The sequence below is a fragment of the Mauremys mutica genome, unplaced genomic scaffold (assembly GCF_020497125.1).
Source record: "Mauremys mutica isolate MM-2020 ecotype Southern unplaced genomic scaffold, ASM2049712v1 Super-Scaffold_100101, whole genome shotgun sequence".
Classification (NCBI taxonomy): Eukaryota; Metazoa; Chordata; order Testudines; family Geoemydidae; genus Mauremys; species Mauremys mutica.
Window position 1 is genome coordinate 422,770 of NW_025423268.1, and position 21,217 is coordinate 443,986.

At 50.2% G+C, this 21,217-nt stretch overlaps 1 non-coding gene across 1 annotated transcript; it reads right to left on the reverse strand.

The window, feature by feature from the left end:
* Window positions 1-14,651: 14,651 nt before the first annotated feature.
* On the reverse strand, window positions 14,652-14,733 carry TRNAS-GCU. The gene has a single exon. It is a non-coding gene; the product is annotated as a tRNA-Ser (tRNA).
* Window positions 14,734-21,217: the final 6,484 nt, after the last annotated feature.

Consider the following 21,217-nt stretch of genomic DNA (forward strand, 5'->3'; position numbering starts at 1 on the left):
GCAGCTTTTTTTTTTTCCCCTCTGCTTGGGGCTGCAAAAACACTGGAACTGGCCCTGCTCCATGGAAGACAATTTCTTAAATCCCAGATGAGTGCAGTTCTATCAGTTCTCAGCCTGAGTCCTTAGGTCTTAATCCTGAGGATATTGTCCCACCATGGGGCCATTTCCCACCTCTCTTTCCTAGGGAAGCACAATTTTCCTTGCACAGACACAGGAACAGCAAGATCTTTCTCTGTCCCTTGTGCAAAGCAGGGGGCCAAATTCCATGGAAACAATGGACAAGCAGGGGGCCCTGGGCACATCCAGCCCTGGCCGTGAGATGTTCCCTCCCCTCTTTCTTTATGCCCCTGTTGTTATTTCATGGATTGTCTGGGATGGGGGAAAAGCTGAGTTCACTCCAGGTGGAGGGGAAAAAGGACCCTGAAAATCTCAGGCCCCAACCCCTGCTACCAGGATCACCGAGGTGCTGGGGATTTGAGTAGGAAAGGGACTGTGTGAATTGTCAAGGTGGGGAATGAATAACAATCTACCACAAGATCCACCTCATTAATCACTGACACAGGCTAATCCTGCTGCCGATAGAAGGGAAACTCGGAGTGATTCTTTGCTGTTCAGCCATGGAAACAGTGACCCAATTGCACCACAGTGAATGTGCTGGGGAAAGCTGGACTTCACAGGCAGGTGGAAACACCTGGAGCTCCCCACCCCACTTCTGCCACCAGGGTGAGGTGTGGAGCTGCTCACAGCGTCCCCCACCATGACCTTGCAGCACGGGGTGGCAGCACCCCCCACCCAATGCAGGGGAGAGGGCTGAGTGTATCTCTGCACCCTGAGACCAGGGCACCCACTCTCTCTGCCCCACACATAGAATCTGGCCCTGCTGCAAAGTGACCCCTATGAACAATTAACCTCCAGGAGAGCAGGACTGGCCCTCAGAGAGGGGAATGGGCTTCTCGTGAGGCTTATAGGTCACTGGATGCAGTGGAAACAGGAGGGCTCTGAGTGTAATCCATAGTCTACCTAACTCAGGTGGGGATGTAGCTCAGTGGTAGAGCACATGCTTTGCATGTATGAGGCCCTGGGTTGCATCTCCAAGTTCATTTTTTCACCCTGCTGCTTTGCTCATGCCCAGCTGGGATGTGGCCCACCAGTCTCCCTGCACCAGTTTCAATCCTGCTCAGTAAGGGGCAAGTGCCAATTGCATGGAAGGTAGGGGGGGTTCTGCTCCTAAGTCACCTTGGTACATTTAAGATTCCCACCCGCTGTGCTGCTTGGGACAAGGGTAGATGAGAAGGGTGAATCCTCCAGCACTGGAGAGAAAGGTCATAGAATCATAGAATCTCAGGGTTGGAAGGGACCTCAGGAGGTCATCTAGTCCAACCCCCTGCTCAAAGCAGGACCAAACCCAACTAAATCATCCCAGCCAGGGCTTTGTCAAGCCTGACCTTAAAAACCTCTAAGGAAGGAGATTCCACTACCTCCCTAGGTAACCCATTCCAGTTCTTCACCACCCTACTAGTGAAAAAGTTTTTCCTAATATCCAACCTAAACCTCCCCCTCTGCAACTTGAGACCATTACTCCTTGTTCTGTCATCTTCTACCACTGAGAACAGTCTAGATCCATCCTCTTTGGAACCCCCTTTCAGGTAGTTGAAAGCAGCTATCAAATCCCCCCTCATTCTTCTCTTCTGCAGACTAAACAATCCCAGTTCCCTCAGCCTCTCCTCATAAGTCATGTGCTCCAGCCCCCTAATCATTTTTGTTGCCCTCCGCTGGACTCTCTCCAATTTATCCACATCCTTCTTGTAGTGTGGGGCCCAAAACTGGACACAGTACTCCAAATGAGGCCTCACCAGTGCTGAGTAGAGGGGGATGATCACATCCCTTGATCTGCTGGAAATGCCCCTACTTATACAACCCAAAATGCCATTAGCCTTCTTGGCAACAAGGGCACACTGTTGACTCATATTCAGCTTTTCGTCCACCGTAACCCCTAGGTCCTTTTCTGCAGAACTGCTACCCAGCCATTCGGTCCCTAGTCTGTAGCAGTGCATGGGATTCTTCCGTCCTAAGTGCAGGACTCTGCACTTGTCCTTGTTGAACCTCATCATATTTCTTTTGGCCCAATCCTCTAATTTGTCTAGGTCCCTCTGTATCCTATCCCTACCCTCCAGCGTATCAACAACTCCTCCCAGTTTAGTGTCATCTGCAAACTTGCTAAGGGTGCAGTCCACACCATCCTCCAGATCGTTAATGAAGATATTGAACAAAACCGGCCCCAGCACCGACCCTTGGGGCACTCCACTTGATACCGGCTGCCATCTAGACATGGAACCATTGATCACTACCCGTTGAGCCCGACCATCTAGCCAGTTTTCTATCCACCTTACCGTCCATTCATCCAGCCCCATCCAGATGGGACCAGTCCATTCATCCAGGTCCCATCTGCACAGACTGAGAGGCAAGGAAACAGAAGCAGCAAAGAGTCCTGTGGCACCTTATAGACTAACAGACGTTTTGCAGCATGAGCTTTCGTGGGTGAATACCCACTTCTTCAGATGCAAGTGGTGGAAATTTCCAGGGGCAGGTTTATATGTGCAAGCAAGAAGCAAGCTAGAGATAACGAGGTTAGTTCAATCAGGGAGGATGAGGCCCTGTTCTAGCAGTTGAGTGAAAACCAAGAGAGGAGAAACTGGTTCTGTAGTTGGCAAGCCATTCACAGTCTTTGTTTAATCCTGAGCTGATGGTGTCAAATTTGCAGATGAATTGAAGCTCAGCAGTTTCTCTTTGAAGTCTGGTCCTGAAGTTTTTTTGCTGCAGGATGGCCACCTTAAGATCTGCTATTGTGTGGCCAGGGAGGTTGAAGTGTTCTCCTACAGGTTTTTGTATATTGCCATTCCTAATATCTGATTTGTGTCCATTTATCCTTTTCCTTTTCCTTAGAGAAGGGGCAGTCAGTGCTCAGAGAGGAGAGAGGTCAGTGATTTACACCCACCAGGGGACACTGTCTTTTTGAGGCGAGTGCAGCTGGCTTCGGATGATGCTGACGATGGGTAGAAAAAAGGCTGGAGTCAATGACAGACGAGACCACAGAAGGGGAAGGAGAATGGCAGCCCCACAGAAGGTCCTGGGTGCTCAGATGCCCCAGTTATTGCACCCTGGCCTGTCACAGAGAGAGAAAAGACCCAGCGGGACCCAGCCCCCCTACAGTGATCCCATGGACAAGAACCTGGCTGGGAGTGGGGTGAAGGTTCCCTCTGGGCAAAGGGGAGCTGAAATCCCTCAGTGTCCTGGAGTTTAAGCAATGGAAGCTTCAAACCCTGCAGAGGTGTGAGCTGAGGTGCATCATCAGAAAGTTGGGCTGGACAGGGGCGGCAGGTTTGTACAATTTTTGGTGGTGCCCAGAATGGGACCAAGTCCTGCCCCCCCCACACACACACCTGCCTAAGGCTCTGGGAGGGAGTTTGGGTGTGGGAGGGAGAGGGGCTGGGCTCTGGGAGAGTTTGGGTGCAGGGTCTGGACTCAGTCAGGGGGTTGTGCTGCAGGAAGGTGTGCAGGGGGCAAGCTCTTGGAGGGAAGTTGGGTGCAGGTGTGGGGTCTGGGTTGGGGGTGCAGGAGAGGGTGAGGGGTGCAGCATTTACCTCGGGCATCTCCCAAAAGCAACCTGCACCCTCCTCTGGCAGCAGCCCCTAAGCGGGAGGGCCAGGGGTGTCTCTGTGCATGGCTGCCCGCAGACTTCACCCTTGCAGCTCCCATTGCCACAGTTGGCAGAGTTGGCACTCAGGGCGGGGCAGCGCACGGAGACCTCCCCCACACCAGGGAGGTGCCAGCCGTCTCCGGGAGTGGCGTGCCACACGGAGCGAGGGCGGGCAGGAAACTGCCTTAGTCCCCTTGTGCTGCTGCTGGTGGTGGCGGGGGTCCCCGGGCCCTTTTAAATTGCCCAAGGGTGGCAGGCAGCACTGAGGGGGACACTCCCAAGGGCCTAACGTTGCTTTGCACAATGATAAATCTTGGAACAGGACAGAAATGAAATGGCAGCAGAACCTAAGGAATTAAAAGCCTCCGGATTCTTGTGTGTGCACTGACTCCGAACGGAAACTGAAATTTGACTCGCTTTGTGTCTGCGGCCAGTAAAATGTCAAGGCAAAATCATTCCATTGATTGTGACACTGGGATTGAGGCTTTGGTCTTATTAAAATGTATCTAGCATGTTACACTTGTGTTTTTAAAGGTGGCTTCCCCAAGGAATCCCAAGTTGTTCTTCCCACAGCTGGCTGATGGGGGGCAGCAGGGGATCTCCCCAATCTGGGGGAATCTCTCTGGGCCCCACTGTTAGTTCTCCATCTTTTCTCCCCCTAACCACGCCCCCCCTCCCCCCCATTATCAATGTTTTGGAGCGGCCCCTCCCTCCTTTTATGGGATACAGACTCTGTGACAGAGACTGACTGGGGGCTTGGCTACACTTACAAATTTGCAGCGCTGCAGCAGGGTGTGAAAACACCCTCTCCAGCGCTGCAAATTGCGGCACTGCAAAGCGCCAGTGTGGTCAAAGCCCCAGCGCTGGGAGCACGGCTCCCAGCGCTGTCCGTTATTCCCCACAGGGAGGTGGAGTACGGACAGCGCTGGGAGAGCTCTCTCCCAGTGCTGGCGCTTTGACTACACTTAGCTCTTCAAAGCGCAGCCGCGGCAGCACTTTGAAGTGTAAGTGTAGCCAAAGCCTGGGGCTCCTCTCTGCACGGCCCCAGTGGGGAAGGAAAGAGACTGGAGGGAGGGGGAGAAGACGGGCAGAAGGAGTCAAATGGGGCTAAACCAAAACAGAGGAGATTTTCTTTCTGTCAAAATGTCCTGGAGTCTCATGGCTGAAAAGCCACATCTTGAGTTAGGTTTGATGCATCAGCCTTTCAATTACTAGGCAAAGGTGTGACCCACAGAGACTGATAACTGCCTGCTTCCCAGCTTTGCCTAAAGCTTTGGCTACACTTGCACTTCAAAGCGCTGCCGCGGCAGCGCTGCCACGGCAGCGCTTTGAAGCGCTAAGTGTAGTCAAAGCGCCAGCGCTGGGAGAGAGCTCTCCCAGCGCTGTCCGTACTCCACCTCCCTGTGGGGAATAACGGACAGCGCTGGGAGCTGCGCTCCCAGCGCTGTGTCTTTGACCACACTGGCACTTTGCAGTGCCGCAATTTGCAGCGCTGGAGAGGGTGTTTTCACACCCTGCTGCAGTGCTGCAAATTTGCAAGTGTAGTCAAGGCCTGAGAAGCAGGGTGCAACTGGTTAGCGCAGAGGGGGCTACTGCTGGGGTTATGAATTCAAGCCTTATTTGGAGCACTGGTTTTTATTACCTGTGTAGTTTCCCCAACTTGCTTTGCTTAATTCCCATGGAAAGTGCCCTACTAGGAAAAGGAGAGTAAGTTCTAAAAGGTGGCAGTAGGTGCATAGCTTGGAAACATCCCCCACTGTGCTGCCATTAGTTCCAGTAGATTGTTCACTGGCAGCCTGAATTGATTTCTTTGCTGCTGTGAAAACTGCCACGAAAAGTCTCTGGTCACCAGAGCTCCTTGCTTCTTCCAGCAGATCTCTGGCTCCTTCCCTGCCCCAGTCACTGCTGTAGGAGGGTCCTATATACACTGAGCCTCAAACTTTTCCAAGCCTTCTTAGCGCAGTTGGCAGTGTGTCAGGGTACGTCTACACTACAAGACTATTTCGAATCTACTTAACTCGAATTTGTGGAATCGACCTTATGAAGTCGAATTTGTGTATCCACACTAAATACACTAATTCGACTGTCTGAGTCCACAGTAATGGGGCCAGCGTCGACTTTGGAAGCAGTGCACTGTGGGAAGCTATCCCACAGTTCCCACACTCCCCGCTGCCCATTGGAATGCTGGGTAGAGCCCCCAATGCCTGCTGGGGGGAAAAATGTGTCGAGAGTGGTTTTGGGTAACTGTCATCATTGAACTGTCAATCATGCCCTCCCTCCCTCCCTGAAAGCGCCTGCGGGCAATCTGTTCGTGCACTTTTCTGCTCAGTGACAGCGCGGGCGCCACAGCACTTTGAGCACGGATCCCGCTGCAGTTATGGCCGTTGTCAACTCCTCGCACCTTATCGTCCACCTCTTCCACAGTCAGCTGCTGAGAAATCGGGCTACTTTTCAATGGTGCTGCGAGCACTGGTGGACCATGGGGGACGTTTTACCAACATCAACGTCGGGTGGCCAGGCAAAGTTCATGACGTGCGTGTTTTCAGGAACTGTGGTCTGTTTAGACACCTGCAGGAAGGTAGTTTCTTCCCGGACCACAATTTAAGTCTTGGGGATGTGCAGATGCCTATAGTGATCCTCGGGGACCCAGCCTACCCGCTAATGCCCTGGCTCGTGAAGCTCTGTGCAGGCGCCTTGCACAGCGACAAGGAACTCTTCAAGTACCAGCGAGCAGCGAGCAGCGTGACCTGTGACTGTTCAGTTTCTTTACAGAGAAGCTGAACCTGCCCCTGTTTCTTTACCAAGTTACTGTTGACTAGCATCTGCAGTTACATACCCTGCCCACCCCGCTTCCCCAACTTCCAACACACGTTTAAAAATAAAATACATGTTCCACTGTAACTTTACAAAGGTTTCTTTATTGATGACTTTGCGTTACAGGGTTGAAACTGGGACACGGACTGTGCTGGATAGGGTGTGCAGTGATGTAAAGACCACCTCTAAACTCGAGGAATGACAGGCTCCTGCTCCCAGAGCGGTCTGCAGTGCTGGACTGGATGTTTCAACGGAGCCTGCCATCCCTCCTTTTTGGGACTCTGTGTGCGTGGGCTATGTGGCCTTTTGGCGGGGGAGGACGGATACAGATTCCTCTGCTGCGTGGCTCTGTGGTCCAGGACAGGGACCGTAGCATGAGATCTGTAACCCCCCTCCCCCGCTACAAAGTCACGTACCCCCCCACCCACACAGAACCTGCAAACCACCTCCCATACCAACCAGGGTGCGTACTGACTGCAGTGTGTGTGTGACCTGCTGCTGATCCTGCCCCCATGTCTGTACCTTGGTAAAGGTGATTGTCCTGTCCAATTACCAACCCCCTTCCCCCCTTCAAACACAGTCTCCTCTAAAAGAACATGACGGAAACAGTAATTAACAGAAAAGTATTTTTTATTATCAACTAGACAGTTAGGGGATGAAACTGGGATGGGGGCTTGGGTGAGGCGGGAAGGAAAGGACTTCTCAAAATTTAGGGTATGAGAGCTTTTGGGTACTTGAGCACTCTGCTGGGGTGCAGTGACAGTTTTCACGGCCTCTGGCGCCCCTCCTTCTGGTTATTTTGGGTGAGGGGGGTATGGGACTTTGTGGCGGGGGAGGGCGGTTGCAGATACACTGCAGGGGGGCTCTGTCCTCCTGCCTGAGGTCCTGCAGAACATGCACAAGGTGCAGGAGCATGTCCGTTTGCTCCCTCATTAGTCCAAGCAGCGTTTGAGTCACCTGCTTGTCTTCTTCACGCCACCTCTCCTCCCGTTCGCTGTGTGAGTGCTGGTACAGAGAGAGGGTCTCCCTCCACTGGCTCTGCTGGTCCGCCTCGTCTCGGGAGCACCCCATAAGTTCAGCGAACATCTCGTCCCGTGTCTTTTTATTTCGCCGTCTAATCTTTGCCAGCCTCTGTGAGGGGGATGCTGTGGCAGGTCTGGACACAGTCGAAGCTGTGTGATGGGAAAAAGGGAGTGAATTCCTTGCAAAGATACATTTTTGCGAACAATGAACACAGTCTAGTCTGTCTCTGTGAATTCTGGGTTGAGATCCCAGTGCCTGATGGGGCAAAAACCATTTTCGCGGGTGGTTCTGGGTAAATGTCGTCAGTCATCCCTTCCTCCGGGAAAGCTACAGCAGACAATCATTTCAAGCCCTTTTTCCCTGCATTGCCCTGGCAGACGCCACAGCGTGGAAACCATGGAGCCTGTTTTGCCTTTTGTGCCTGTCACCGTATGTGTACTAGATGCCGCTGACAGAGGCGGTCCAGCAGCGCTACACAGTAGCATGCTTTTGCATGACAACAGAGATGGTTATCAGCCATACTGTACCATACACCATACCATAAATTGATAATAAGATGGGCATGGTTACCAGTCCTTTTGCACTGCATTATTTGCTGCTGTCATAAGTGCCCCTGACTGCTCTTAGCCAGGGGCGCAAAAGCCAAAATTGGGAATGATTCCCTGAGTCAATGCCTCCTTTTTGGTATCTAAAAATAGAATCAGTCCTGCCTAGAATATGGGCAAGTGTACTAGAGAACCACTGTATCAGAGAACCAGAGAGCACAGCTGCTCTGTGTCAGATCCTGCATAGATTATGAGCTGTATGCTATTCACAGGGGGTGCTCCTGCAACAACCACACCTGTTCATTCCATTCTTCCCCCAGCCTTCCTGGGCTACCATAGCATTGTCCCCACACTTGTGTGATGAAGTAATAAAGAATGCAGGAATAAGACACGGTGACTTGTTAGTGAGAAATGAGTGGAAGGCAGCCTCCAGTTGCTATGATAGTCCAGACAGGACATTAAGGAGTGTGGAGAAGAGGAGCCCAGCATCCTGCTGCTAGTCCAGGGGCAACTGAATCTTTTCTTTACACATGAAGGGTGGGGGCTGATGAAGCTCAGCCCCCTGTTGTTACGATGAAGACGGTTACCAACCATACTGCACCATCTACCATGAAAAATTAGGTTCACCTGACACTGGGGGACCTGATAGATGCAAGTTGGCATGGTTACCAGTCCTTTTGCACTGCCCCATGTGCCAATAGGCTGATGATGAGGACGGATACAAGCCATATTGTGCCATCAGCCACCCATGGCAGGGGGAGAGCAAGGATATTGGTGGTCAGTGCTGCAGCATCGCATCTATCTGCAGCATTCAGTAAAGATACGGTGACATGTAAAAGAGTCAAGAGAGGGGGGTGCATAAATTGCCGAGCTATGCCCTGACCCACCGCGGACACTGTTTTTGACCCTAGAAGCATTTGGAGCTCAGCCAAGAATGCAAATACTTTTCGGAGACAGCAGGAACTGTGGGATACCTTGTGTCCTCAGTCCCCCCTCCCTCCTTGAGCGTCCATTTGATTCTTTGGCTTTCCGTTACGCTCGTCACGCAGCTGCGTGCTGAGTCTGTGCTATGCCGTGTGTCCGGAGATTTTTTAAAAATACTTTGGACCAGGCGTAACATTACAGTAATTCCCCTAATTAGATGCAGGAGTCTCCGAGCGAGATCACCCTGAGGACGGTCACTGAAGGAGATAGAGAGCGCATGCTGCGTGAAAGCCAGCACAAACCAGGGCCCTATGCAGCCGTGCTCGGGGAGGCAATGCTCCCTGAGTACCTCATGAAAGCCTCGCGCGGAAAAGTGTACTACCACGGAGCACCCAATAAGGCAGCTCTCCCCAGGAACCTCCTGCGGAGGCTTTTCGATTACCTCCAGGAGAGCTTCGTGGAGATCTCCCAGGAGGATTTCTGTTCTATCCCCATATATAGAGAGACTTCCTTTTCACATACTTCAGATTCCTGTCATATTAAGAATAAAAGTTTACATGGTTAAAGCACTTACCGACTGCTCCTTCCCCTGATTCAGGATCCGGGTTAATGGCTGGGGAGGGTTGGTAGGGGATCTCTGTGACAGTGATGAAGAGATCCTGGCTGTCGGGGAAACCAGCGTTGTAAGCGCTGTCGCCTGCCTCGTCCTCCACAAACCCTTCCTCATCTTCCCCGTCCACGAACATCGCCGAGGAACTGGCCGTCGACACTGTCCCATCGTCAGAGTCCATGGTCACTGGTGGGGCAGTGGTGGCAGGCTCCGTAGCGTCCGTTTGCCACTTTGATTTTTGGGTAGCCTTGTCTGGGGTCCTTGATTTTCATGCGGCGCTGCGTTGCATCCCGGCTGTATCCTCTGTCTCTCATGGCTTTGGAGACCTTCTCGTAGGTCTTTGCATTCCGTTTTTTGGAGCGCAGCTCCGAAAGCACAGACTCCTCGCCCCACACACCGATCAGATCCAAGACTTTCCGGTCAGTCTATGCTGGGTCCCTCTTTCTATTCAGAGATTACATGAACTCCTCTGCTGGAGAGCTCTGCATTGCTGCCGGTGCTGCTGAGATCGCCCCGATGTCCAACCACGAAATGACATTCTAACTGTCCAGACAGGAAAAGGAATTCAAATTTTCCCGGGACTTTTCCTATATGGCTGCTCAGAGAATCCAAGCTTGGACTGCTGTCCAGAGCGGTGCAGTGTGGGATAGCTCCCGGAGCTAGTAAGTTTGATTTGCATCCACACCTAGCCTAATTCAAGCTAGCCATGTCGAATTTAGCGCTACTCCACTCTTCAGGGTGGAGTACCGAATTCGAACTAAAGAGCCCTCTAGGTCGAATTAAATGGCTTCTTGGTGTGGACAGGTGCACGGTTAATTTGAATTAACGCTGCTAAATTTGAATTAAAGTCCTAATGTGGACCAGGCCTAAGGCCCCACTGGGAATTGAACCCAGGATCTTCTGTTTACAAGGCAGGTGCTTTAGCCAGCTAAGCCATGGTGCCTGCCTGGGGCAACAACTCACTGTCTGCCCACACCTGACTCCCTGCTATCCCCACTGGGGCCTGACAAGCTTTGCTTGTGTTTGGATTCTGTAAAGCAGAGGAGCAGGTGAGGTTTTCCTTGCAAGCTGTGTGTGTGTGTGTGTGTGTGTGTGTGTGTGTGTGTGTGTGTGTGTGTGTGTGGTTTTCCTTGCAAGCTGTGTGTGTGTGTGTGTGTGTGTGTGTGTGTGTGTGTGTGTGTGTGTGTGTGTGTGTGTGTGTGTGTGTGTGTGTGTGTGTGTGTGTGTGTGTGTGTGTGTGTGTGTGAGAGAGAGAGAGAGAGAGAGAGAGAGAGAGAGAGAATCTTTGGCCAGGTCTGCACTACAAGGTTACTTCAGCAGAATTATATTGCTCAGATGTGTGAAAAACACACAACGCTCCCTCGGTCAGCAGCTTGTGGCTGGTGCACACACTGCAATGCCACATCTGGCGACAAACCTGCCCTGTTTTGGTGACAAAATAAAACCACCTCAACGAGAGGCCTAGAGCTTTGTGCAGCAAACTTAAAGTGACAAATGTCAGTGTAAATGCTGCTGGTCATTATATCACCATAACTGGCCTCCACCAGTATCCCACCATGCCTGCCGTGAACTCACCTGCCCTGCATTCCTGCTACAGAGGCTGGGTCCCTCCCCTTTCATAGCTCCAGAAAGTTCTGACAGTTGAGCCACTATCTATACCGGGATTAGCTTGATAGAACTGCATTGCCAGCCCAAGTAATGTAATTACACCAACCTAATTTTGTAGTGCAGACCTGTCCAAAGAATCACACACACACCTTGGGAGCAAAACTTCATCTGCTCCTCTGCTTTACAGAATACAAACACGAGCAACACTTGTCAGGGCCCAGTGGGGATTGGCAGAGAGTCAGGAGTGGGCCATCTTTATCCCAGGAGAGATGGACTCTAAGGGTACGTCTCCATTGCAATGAAGCCCAGGTGTGGCACGCTGTGCTCAGAGCAGCACCTGGAAGTCCCATATTCACCACTCTCATATAATGATGACATGGTTTGTTCAAAGTCTGCCTTGTGATGTATCATTTCAAAAGTCTTGATCTGTTGAACATTAATATTGTGTTGGATTGTGTGTGCTTGCATTGGTTGGGAAGTTAGGAAGTTTTGCTCTGTGTGTGTTACTGAAATATGTTATGAGGTTGAGAAATGCCCCCCACCAGCCTTTCAGGTGTGACAAGGGAGGAGCCAGACTCACTGCTGGCCCATTGAAGGGATCCACACTCCCAAGGACTAGCCCAGGAACCGTGTACAATGCAGACTTCTCCGAGATAGCACAGAGACAATGGACACTGCTTGACTCACATGGTAACAAAGGAGCTTCCTAGCAAGTTGGAAGAAACTATGAAAGAGGGGAAGAGACATCATGACTTGGCCTCTCTCCCCCACAACTCAGCAGGTGGAAACACACCTGGAGGACAAAGACTGAACTGATTCAGAAATCAGAAGAGAATAATAACAATAATACTTTCAAACCAAAGTCCCCAAACAGACTAGTATTGGTTTTTCAGCAGAAAATTTTCAGTTTGGGGAATTTTGTTTTCTCAGTCAGACCTTGCCAAGGGAAGCAGGGAGAAAATGTTTGAGTTGCCTCCTTCAGAACAGCTTGGCCTAGACACTAGCTGTGGTTCACTGTTGTAGCCTTGCTCAGGATGGGAGTATTTCAATTATTTGGTGTCAAGTATCAGAGGGGTAGCCGTGTTAGTCTGGATCTGTAAAAGCAACAAAGAATCCTGTGGCACCTTATAGACTAACAGACGTTTTGCAGCATGAGCTTTCGTGGGTGAATACCCACTTCTTCAGATGCAAGTGGTGGAAATTTCCAGGGGCAGGTTTATATATGCAAGCAAGAAGCAAGCTAGAGATAACGAGGTTAGATCAATCAGGGAGGATGGGGCCCTGTTCTAGCAGTTGAGGTGTGAAAACCAAGGGAGGAGAAACTGGTTCTGTAATTGGCAAGCCATTCACAGTCTTTGTTTAATCCTGAGCTGATGGTGTCAAATTTGCAGATGAACTGGAGCTCAGCAGTTTCTCTTTGAAGTCTGGTCCTGAAGTTTTTTTGCTGCAGGATGGCCACCTTAAGATCTGCTATTGTGTGGCCAGGGAGGTTGAAGTGTTCTCCTACAGGTTTTTGTATATTGCCATTCCTAATATCTGATTTGTGTCCATTTATCCTTTTCCTTAGAGACTGTCCAGTTTGGCCGATGTACATAGCAGAGGGGCACTGCTGGCATATGATGGCATATATTACATTGGTGGACGTGCAGGTGAATGAACCAGTGATGGTGTGGCTGATCTGGTTAGGTCCTGTGATGGTGTTGCTGGTGTAGATATGTGGGCAGAGTTGGCATCGAGGTTTGTTGCATGGGTTGGTTCCTGAGCTAGAGTTACTATGGTGCGGTGTGCAGTTACTGGTGAGAATATGCTTCAGGTTGGCAGGTTGTCTGTGGGCGAGGACTGGCCTGCCACCCAAGGCCTGTGAAAGTGTGGGATCATTCTCCAGGATGGGTTGTAGATCCCTGATGATGCGCTGGAGGGGTTTGAGCTGGGGACTGTATGTGATGGCCAGTGGAGTCCTGTTGGTTTCTTTCTTGGGTTTGTCTTGCAGTAGGAGGCTTCTGGGTACACGTCTGGCTCTGTTGATCTGTCTCCTTATTTCCTCGTGCGGGTACTGTCCTACCGACCGCTATGCCTACCTTCATGCCTCCAGCTTCCATCCCGGGCACACCACAAGATCCATTGTCTACAGCCAAGCACTGAGGTACAACCGCATCTGCTCTAACCCCACAGACAGAGACCAACACCTACAAAATCTCCACCAAGCATTCTCAAAACTACAGTACCCGCACGAGGAAATAAGGAGACAGATCAACAGAGCCAGACGTGTACCCAGAAGCCTCCTACTGCAAGACAAACCCAAGAAAGAAACCAACAGGACTCCACTGGCCATCACATACAGTCCCCAGCTCAAACCCCTCCAGCGCATCATCAGGGATCTACAACCCATCCTGGAGAATGATCCCACACTTTCACAGGCCTTGGGTGGCAGGCCAGTCCTCGCCCACAGACAACCTGCCAACCTGAAGCATATTCTCACCAGTAACTGCACACCGCACCATAGTAACTCTAGCTCAGGAACCAACCCATGCAACAAACCTCGATGCCAACTCTGCCCACATATCTACACCAGCAACACCATCACAGGACCTAACCAGATCAGCCACACCATCACTGGTTCATTCACCTGCACGTCCACCAATGTAATATATGCCATCATATGCCAGCAGTGCCCCTCTGCTATGTACATCGGCCAAACTGGACAGTCTCTAAGGAAAAGGATAAATGGACACAAATCAGATATTAGGAATGGCAATATACAAAAACCTGTAGGAGAACACTTCAACCTCCCTGGCCACACAATAGCAGATCTTAAGGTGGCCATCCTGCAGCAAAAAAACTTCAGGACCAGACTTCAAAGAGAAACTGCTGAGCTCCAGTTCATCTGCAAATTTGACACCATCAGCTCAGGATTAAACAAAGACTGTGAATGGCTTGCCAATTACAGAACCAGTTTCTCCTCCCTTGGTTTTCACACCTCAACTGCTAGAACAGGGCCCCATCCTCCCTGATTGATCTAACCTCGTTATCTCTAGCTTGCTTCTTGCTTGCATATATAAACCTGCCCCTGGAAATTTCCACCACTTGCATCTGAAGAAGTGGGTATTCACCCACGAAAGCTCATGCTGCAAAACGTCTGTTAGTCTATAAGGTGCCACAGGATTCTTTGTTGCTTCAATTATTTGGGGGAGGTCCCGGCGTGTTTGGGGGAGATGATGAGGATGTTACCTTTTGAGATAAAAACTAAGAAATATGGGACTAGAGAATTTTTTTTTTAAAGAAATCTGGGCTTTAGACATTTTATTTAAAGCAAGGGAGTTCTGAGTTTCTGAGAAGGTTTTTGTTTGCAAGAAGCAACATTGTTTGATCTGTCATTGTACCAAAGGGGGAGATGGTTGTCTACAAAGGAGGGGTGAAAACTAAACACACCCGATGAGGATGGGATTCGAACCCATGCGTGCAGAGCACAATGGATTAGCAGTCCATCACCTTAACCACTCGGCCACCTCATCTGAGTTGTTAGAAAACTGGACAGGAGGAGAAATCTAAGGCCAGCAGAGCTAGGGCCAATAAGGAGTTTTTAAATACTAAGCGGAAGCAGGGGCTGAATGAGCTCCCCCCTCACATCTAGTGAGCAGCTGGGGGAAAGACTTCAGGAACAGACCATGTTTGCATAGACACCTACTCTGCCTAGGTATGCAGCATGATGGGGCCGCTTTCCCAAAATGACCAGTTTTGGCTGGTGGCGGGTTACAAATCACTTTAGGAGTGAATAGAATGAAATGTTATTATCCTTCCTGCATGAGTGAAGGGCAGCAGAACACACCGAGTCCGTCCTGATGGAGGGGTGGGTGGGTGAGGAATAGTTTTTATTGGACTGCATAGAAGTGATTGAGAACATCACCCTAAACCAGTGGTCCCCAAACATTTCACACTGTGCCCTCTTAGCCATGGCTGTAGCCCCTCGGAAGGTGCGATCAAGATCTCGGGTTGGGAGTGGAGCTGTTGCTTGCTGGGGAGAGGGGTGCAGACAGGGGTAAGGGGGTTGAGGCTGAGCTGGGAGCCAGAGCCCCAGGCTGAGGGTGGGGTTGGGGAAGAGCTGGGACAGAGTGGGGCTGAGTGCTGCTCCCTCCATGGGGGCTGGCTCAGGCCCTGAGGGACCCCATGAATGTTCCTCTGTGTCCCCCTAGGAGTCATGCCCCACATTTTGGTAACCACTGAACCCTACTCGCTAATCAGGGGCTAGTGATGCCAAAGCCCAGGGAAAGGGAGAACAAGTGCGGGGCCCCCAGCACTGGAGCCATGTGAAGGGGCTGCAGGAGAGGGGCACTGGCTGGTGGCCCAGGGAGTTAAGGGCAAAGGGGGCACAGGAGGGGGCAGGAGTTAGGGGTGAAGGAGGCACAAGGGTTGGGAGTGCAGGAGCTAGCGGTAAAGGGGGAGTGGGGATCGTCCAGGGGCAATGGGGAAGTGCCAAAGTACAAGCTTTGCCAAGGGCACCATTTTCCCTAATGCTGGTCTGAGCAAACAACTGGAAATGACCCTTCAGTGTGACCAGAACCATCGTGTAGAAAAGCCCCTTTGTTATGTGGTGGTGGCTGAGGGCTTAGGGAGATGGGTTAGAAAGCAACAGGTGTTTTTCTGTGGAGGTTTGATTCTTGCCTGCTAGGCAAGGCTGGTGTGTGGTGTCTCCATGGCTGCACGTTCAGTGTATGATCATCCACCGTGCCACAAGGAGCCAAGTTTAGACATATTCGGAGGCTCTATGCCAGGGTTTCTCAAACTTCCTTTCACTGCAAACCCCTTGTGCCAAAAAAAACCTTACTACATGGTCCTGGAAAGAGGGACCAAACCCCTCCACACTGAGCAGAGGCAGAGGAGACAAAGTCTGAGCCCTGCCCTGGTTAGGGGAGGGCAAAACCAGAGCTTGAGGGATTCAGCCCTGGGTGGTGGGGCTCAGACTTTCGGCTTCAGCCCCAGGCACCAACAAGTCTAATGCCAGCCCTGACAACCCCATTAAAACAGGCTCACATCCCACTTTGGGGTCCTGACTCACAGCTTGAGAACCACTGCTCTATGCTGAGGGGAGAGAGTTTTCCTGTGGGTGCAGTTAATCCACTTCCCCAAGAGGTGGCAGCGATGTCAGTGGGAGAAGCTCAAGCTGTGGTGTTTACCAAATTTAAGAAGTTTAATCAAACCCCATTTTTAAAACCACCTGTAGTCTGGGAATGGCAAAGGAGCTTGATAAAGCAGGGTCTGTCCTTCAAAGTCCTGGAGATCATGAGTCTATACTGTGGTCATGGAGGCATAGCTTAGTGGTAGAGTGCTTGATGGTAGATCAAGTGGTCTTTGATTCAAGCCCATGTGTTCTCTTATAACCTTCTTTCTTTTTTTTAAAAAAAGGAAAACATTTTCATTTCCATTCTCCATTATGTTCAGGAGCTCCACTGTATGGGGGTGCTTGATATGAATGTAAACACTCAACATTTCACTGTCCAAAATGCATAAAAACCTAGCAAAGTTGTCCATCAGCTGAAATCAGTTCCAATCCTCTAAGTGTCAATTTATGTTTTCATCAATTAAACAAAGGTATCATAGGAATGTACATTTGCAGATCCCACTTCTCCAGGAGCTATGCTGTGCAGAAGACCAAGAGCCACATCCAGCTGCAGTTCAGGAATCTGATGACCAAAGAGCCAATAAATGTTCTGAGGGCTGAAGAAAAATGCCTTCTAGTGAGCTATTGAACGAGCTCAACCTGTTTAGCTTATCAAAAGAAGATTGAAAGGTGACTTCATTGAAGTGTTGAAGGGCCTTAATGGAGAGAAAAGATGGGGTATTAAAGGGCTCTTTAATCCAGCAGAGAAAGGCATAACAAGACCCAGTGGCTGGAAGGTGAAAAAAGACAAATTCATATTACAAATAAGATGCAAATATTCAACAGCGAGGATGATTCACCACAGGAACAAGCTACCAAGGAAAGTGGTGGATTCACAATCTCCTGATGTCATTTAATGAAGACTAGATGGCTTTCTGGAATGTGTTTGCCCCAAAAGTAGCTCTTGTGGCATACAGGAGGCCTGTGATATGCAGGGGGTCAAATTAGATGCTCTAATGGTCTCTTCTGGCCATAAAGTCGACTAATTTCTGAAAAACTGAGTGTAGCATTGGGAGCAGCGTCTGATGTTTTCCTGTCTAGCCGGCTTGCTGCCTAGAACGAATGCTCCTTGAGTGGGGTGATCCACAGGGAGTAGCTCAAATCTCCAAAGTGCCTGGCCAGGGGCAGGACATTAGCACAGCAAGGGAGGGGTGTGGCAGTGACATCACAAAGGCCTTTTACAGGACCTCAGACTATTGGTCAAAGGTGGTGGGGAGGTGGTGACCTCACAGAGAGATGCTGACATCAGCCAGGCAGGACAGGGGTGAGGGGCCAGGGAAACCTCAGAGACCCCTGTGACTTTGCTTCAGCACGGCTCCTTCTCCAGGTCTCTCTTTGAGGACTGAGAGAGTATTCGGGTTCACGTACGTGAGCGCCAGGAGGAACATCTTTCGAGTTTTCTCCTTCCCTTTTAGTGATTTTACTAGAAAAAAGCCATCCCTGTTTAGAAGGTAAGAGCCTCCTCAACGTTTGAAACCTGTTCAGTCTGATCCATCTGGTAACAGTTGAATTCTAGGCATGGAAAACACGAGCTTAAGGAGGCAGAATTTTTTCCACACCTGGGATTTTTTTCCATAGAATCAGTGGGGACATTAGGCTTTGTCCTTTTTGTTTCATCTTTTCCTCCATCCATCCCTCCCTCCTTTCTCTTCATCTCTTGCTTCTTTTGTCCTTTCACCTGTTCCCCTCCCAACACCAGGAGCGAGGTGTGTGTGTTTGTATGTGTGTTGCAGGGGAGTGCTCGGCAGCTCCCACTGTGGGAGGTCCACCCAAAAATGTGGGGCTGAAATAGTGCTCCCCACCGGTAACCTGGGCCATCCTTTGGGCAAGAACCCTCAGCCTCCCATCCTCAGTCTCTACCCTGATTGGCTGAGCAGGGGGTTATTGACAGGGAGGAGACTCAGGTCCTTGTTGTTCTCTTTTAAGACCAATGAAATAAGTCATAACCAGTCATATGCTTGATGAATTTTGCTGCTTCTCTGCATTAATGGTCTCTGAGCAGTTCATGATTCTCTCTAACATTGCAGTTCTCCTCAAATACTTGCTGAATAATTACTGTGCACTATTGTTGGTCTGGAGCTCATCTGAGAAGACTTTGCTCAAGTCATTCAATGTTTGAAATTCAAGATCCAATGTTTAGTTTGAAAATCAGGGCTCTTAGGTCCTATTCCCAACTCTGCCCCTGGCTGGCTGTGTGACCTAAGACAAGTCAATTCTCCTTTTGCAGCCTTAGCTTCTCCCTCTTTCAAGTAGGGGTAATAATGATTCACTCCTACCTACCTCATGGTGGGTGGAAGATACGGATCCATTGGAGAGTGTCACTAGGAGTAGTGCGTAATATGAGGTGTCCTATCACGTTTACTCCGATCAGATTATGACTTAATAGAATAGCTGAAATATTCTATTTGATTTGTATTTTTTTATTTTGAAATTGTTAAGAGCAGCAACTACTTAGCTCAGACTGAAGCATCTTATCTAATGTTTGTGGTGTAAGTGTCTCCTCTTTGTGTATGATGAGACAATTTAACAGACTCTGACAAACAGGAGATGCTTTTGTTTTGCAACAAAATATTTTTGCAACAAACTTTCATCCCACTTGTTTTGATTTCGAGAAACAAACTGGTTTAGTCTGAAGAGGAATTTCTGAGCAGGTGCAGTGTGTCCCATGACACCCGCCCGCTATACGGCGGCCCCTGCTCAGGGCACCCTTGCTGCAGCTGCAGCTGGTTCTGCTGGTGCCCTGTGGGTGCCCTCGTTCGTCCAGGAACAAGCCTCAGGTGAGCTGAAAAGAATCCTGTCCAACCGAGTCTGGCAGCCGCCATCATGTAGCCAGAAGTCCCCACACCTGCCGGGGAAACAAACCAGCCACCAGAAAGTGGTCCATTTTCTCACGCGGTGCCAGAGCCTGACACAGCGCTCGTGGGCAACCATTGCTCTGCACACGCCGGCCAGTTCTCATGAAAGATGTGCCACTGCATGTCTCGGTACTTAAAAAGTACCTGTGCCACTGGCAGATACTTTAAGGTTCCCGGCAGTGAGTTCTGGGGACAGTTGCTCACTTTCAGTGAATGTAACTGTATGTGCAGCTCTGTGCAGTCACATTTGATAGAAGTTTGGTAATTAAATTATACAAGAGAGTCAGATAAAGTGGCTACTACCACCACTATGTTTTGTCCCGAGAAGCCTTTACAGCCATTCTGAGGGGAAATGAGTCCTTTGCCCACAGAAATGGTCTATAATGGACGGCTGCAGGCAGCAGGCGGAGAGATAATCTCATCAAAATGATTTGACTCCTGGGTAATGTAATCAAAATCACTAAAGGAATGTCCGGGGTTTCTATTGGCACTTAACTTGCCTGCCCCTGGCTGTCTCTGGTTGTACAAGATGGACGTGTAATCGGGGGTCAGTTGTGTAAAAAAGAGTAATCGCAGTGCAAGGGATGTTAGGCAAAGGAGAACTTTGTGTGTGATGATGTAAGGTTTTAAGGACCGAAACTGACACTCATGGTTTGTAAAACTCTTGTTTTGTAGGTTTAAGATGAATTGGTTTGGTTCTGGTTTGTTGGGGTTTTTTTATAATGCCACTGAAAATCCATTTGAATCATTCAAAGTGACAAAACTGCCAGACACCTTTTGCCAGGCACAGGTAACTAGTGTTGTTTGGGTTTGGGATTTAGCATTTAACCCTTAAGGGACCTCACTACTCTATAAAGTTCAAGACCGGAGTTATGGCTGTAGTAAGGGGCAGCCAGAACCAGAAGGATGGAGAAAGAAACATTGGTTGGCCAGACGGACGGATGGACAAACCGGATAATTAAGCCTCTGTTTAAAAAAAACCCACAAAAAAGCTTAAAAACATTAAATGGAAAAAAGGGACAAAATGTTTCCCCGTTTACCAAAATACCTCAGCCTAGCTCTGCCCTTGGGGTTTGGGGGTGGGGGGTGACAATTGCAGGGTTTGCCTGGGGCGCCAGGTGCTGGCGGCTAGTCTAGGGCTGCCCCTGCCCAGAGGCCTTTATTCCTCCAGCCTGCGAGGACAGAGGGGGTGTCAGGAAGTTGCCCTTTCAATCCGACACACAAAACCCCTTCTTAGGAAAGGGAAAATCCTGAAGAGAAAAAGTAACATCAAGGAGGACTCCTGAGACAGAGCTTTTTAAGACCTTGGGGAATAGTTGAGTGTCTGACCAGGGACTTGAACCCTGGATCCTCAGATTAAAAGTCTGATGTTTGGCCAACTGAGCTAGCCAGGCTCACAGAGAGAGTGAGCAAGTTCATGCAGGGGAGAAACTATGGAAGAAAAAGAGAGCAGGAAACAATAGCGGAAACCTGCTGGTCTCTCTCTCTCTCTCCCCAGCCCTAGCCCTGGCCTGCTCCTCCCGCCAGCGCCCTGAGGCATTTTGCCAGCAACATGCCCCAGTCAGCTCCACCCTCCCCAAACACTGGCAGGCCCAGCTCAGGAACCTGGCCGCTCTTACAGCCGCCTCTTCCGCCCTGACCAATAGGGAGGGGGATTGAGTCTCCCTCCCTCAGGCCTGTGCTTCAGCATCCCTGGGGAAAGACCAACACCGCCAAAGTGACTTTGGGCCAGTAAGTCAACCAATAGGGCGGCCTCCTGTGCCTGGCTGCAGGACTCAGAGTAAAGCCAGCTCCCATCCTTCCCTATAGGGCTCCAGGCAAGGCCAGCCTGCTGGATCCGGCGTCCCCTCTGGTGCGCAAGTCACAACAGCCAGCAGGCAAAACACCGGCTCCCGCATCATTTGAAAGAGCAAGACAAAGCCTTGAAACTCCACCTATGCTTAGGTCTGAAGCAACAGGTCCCAAATTCCCACTGAGATCTGAGCC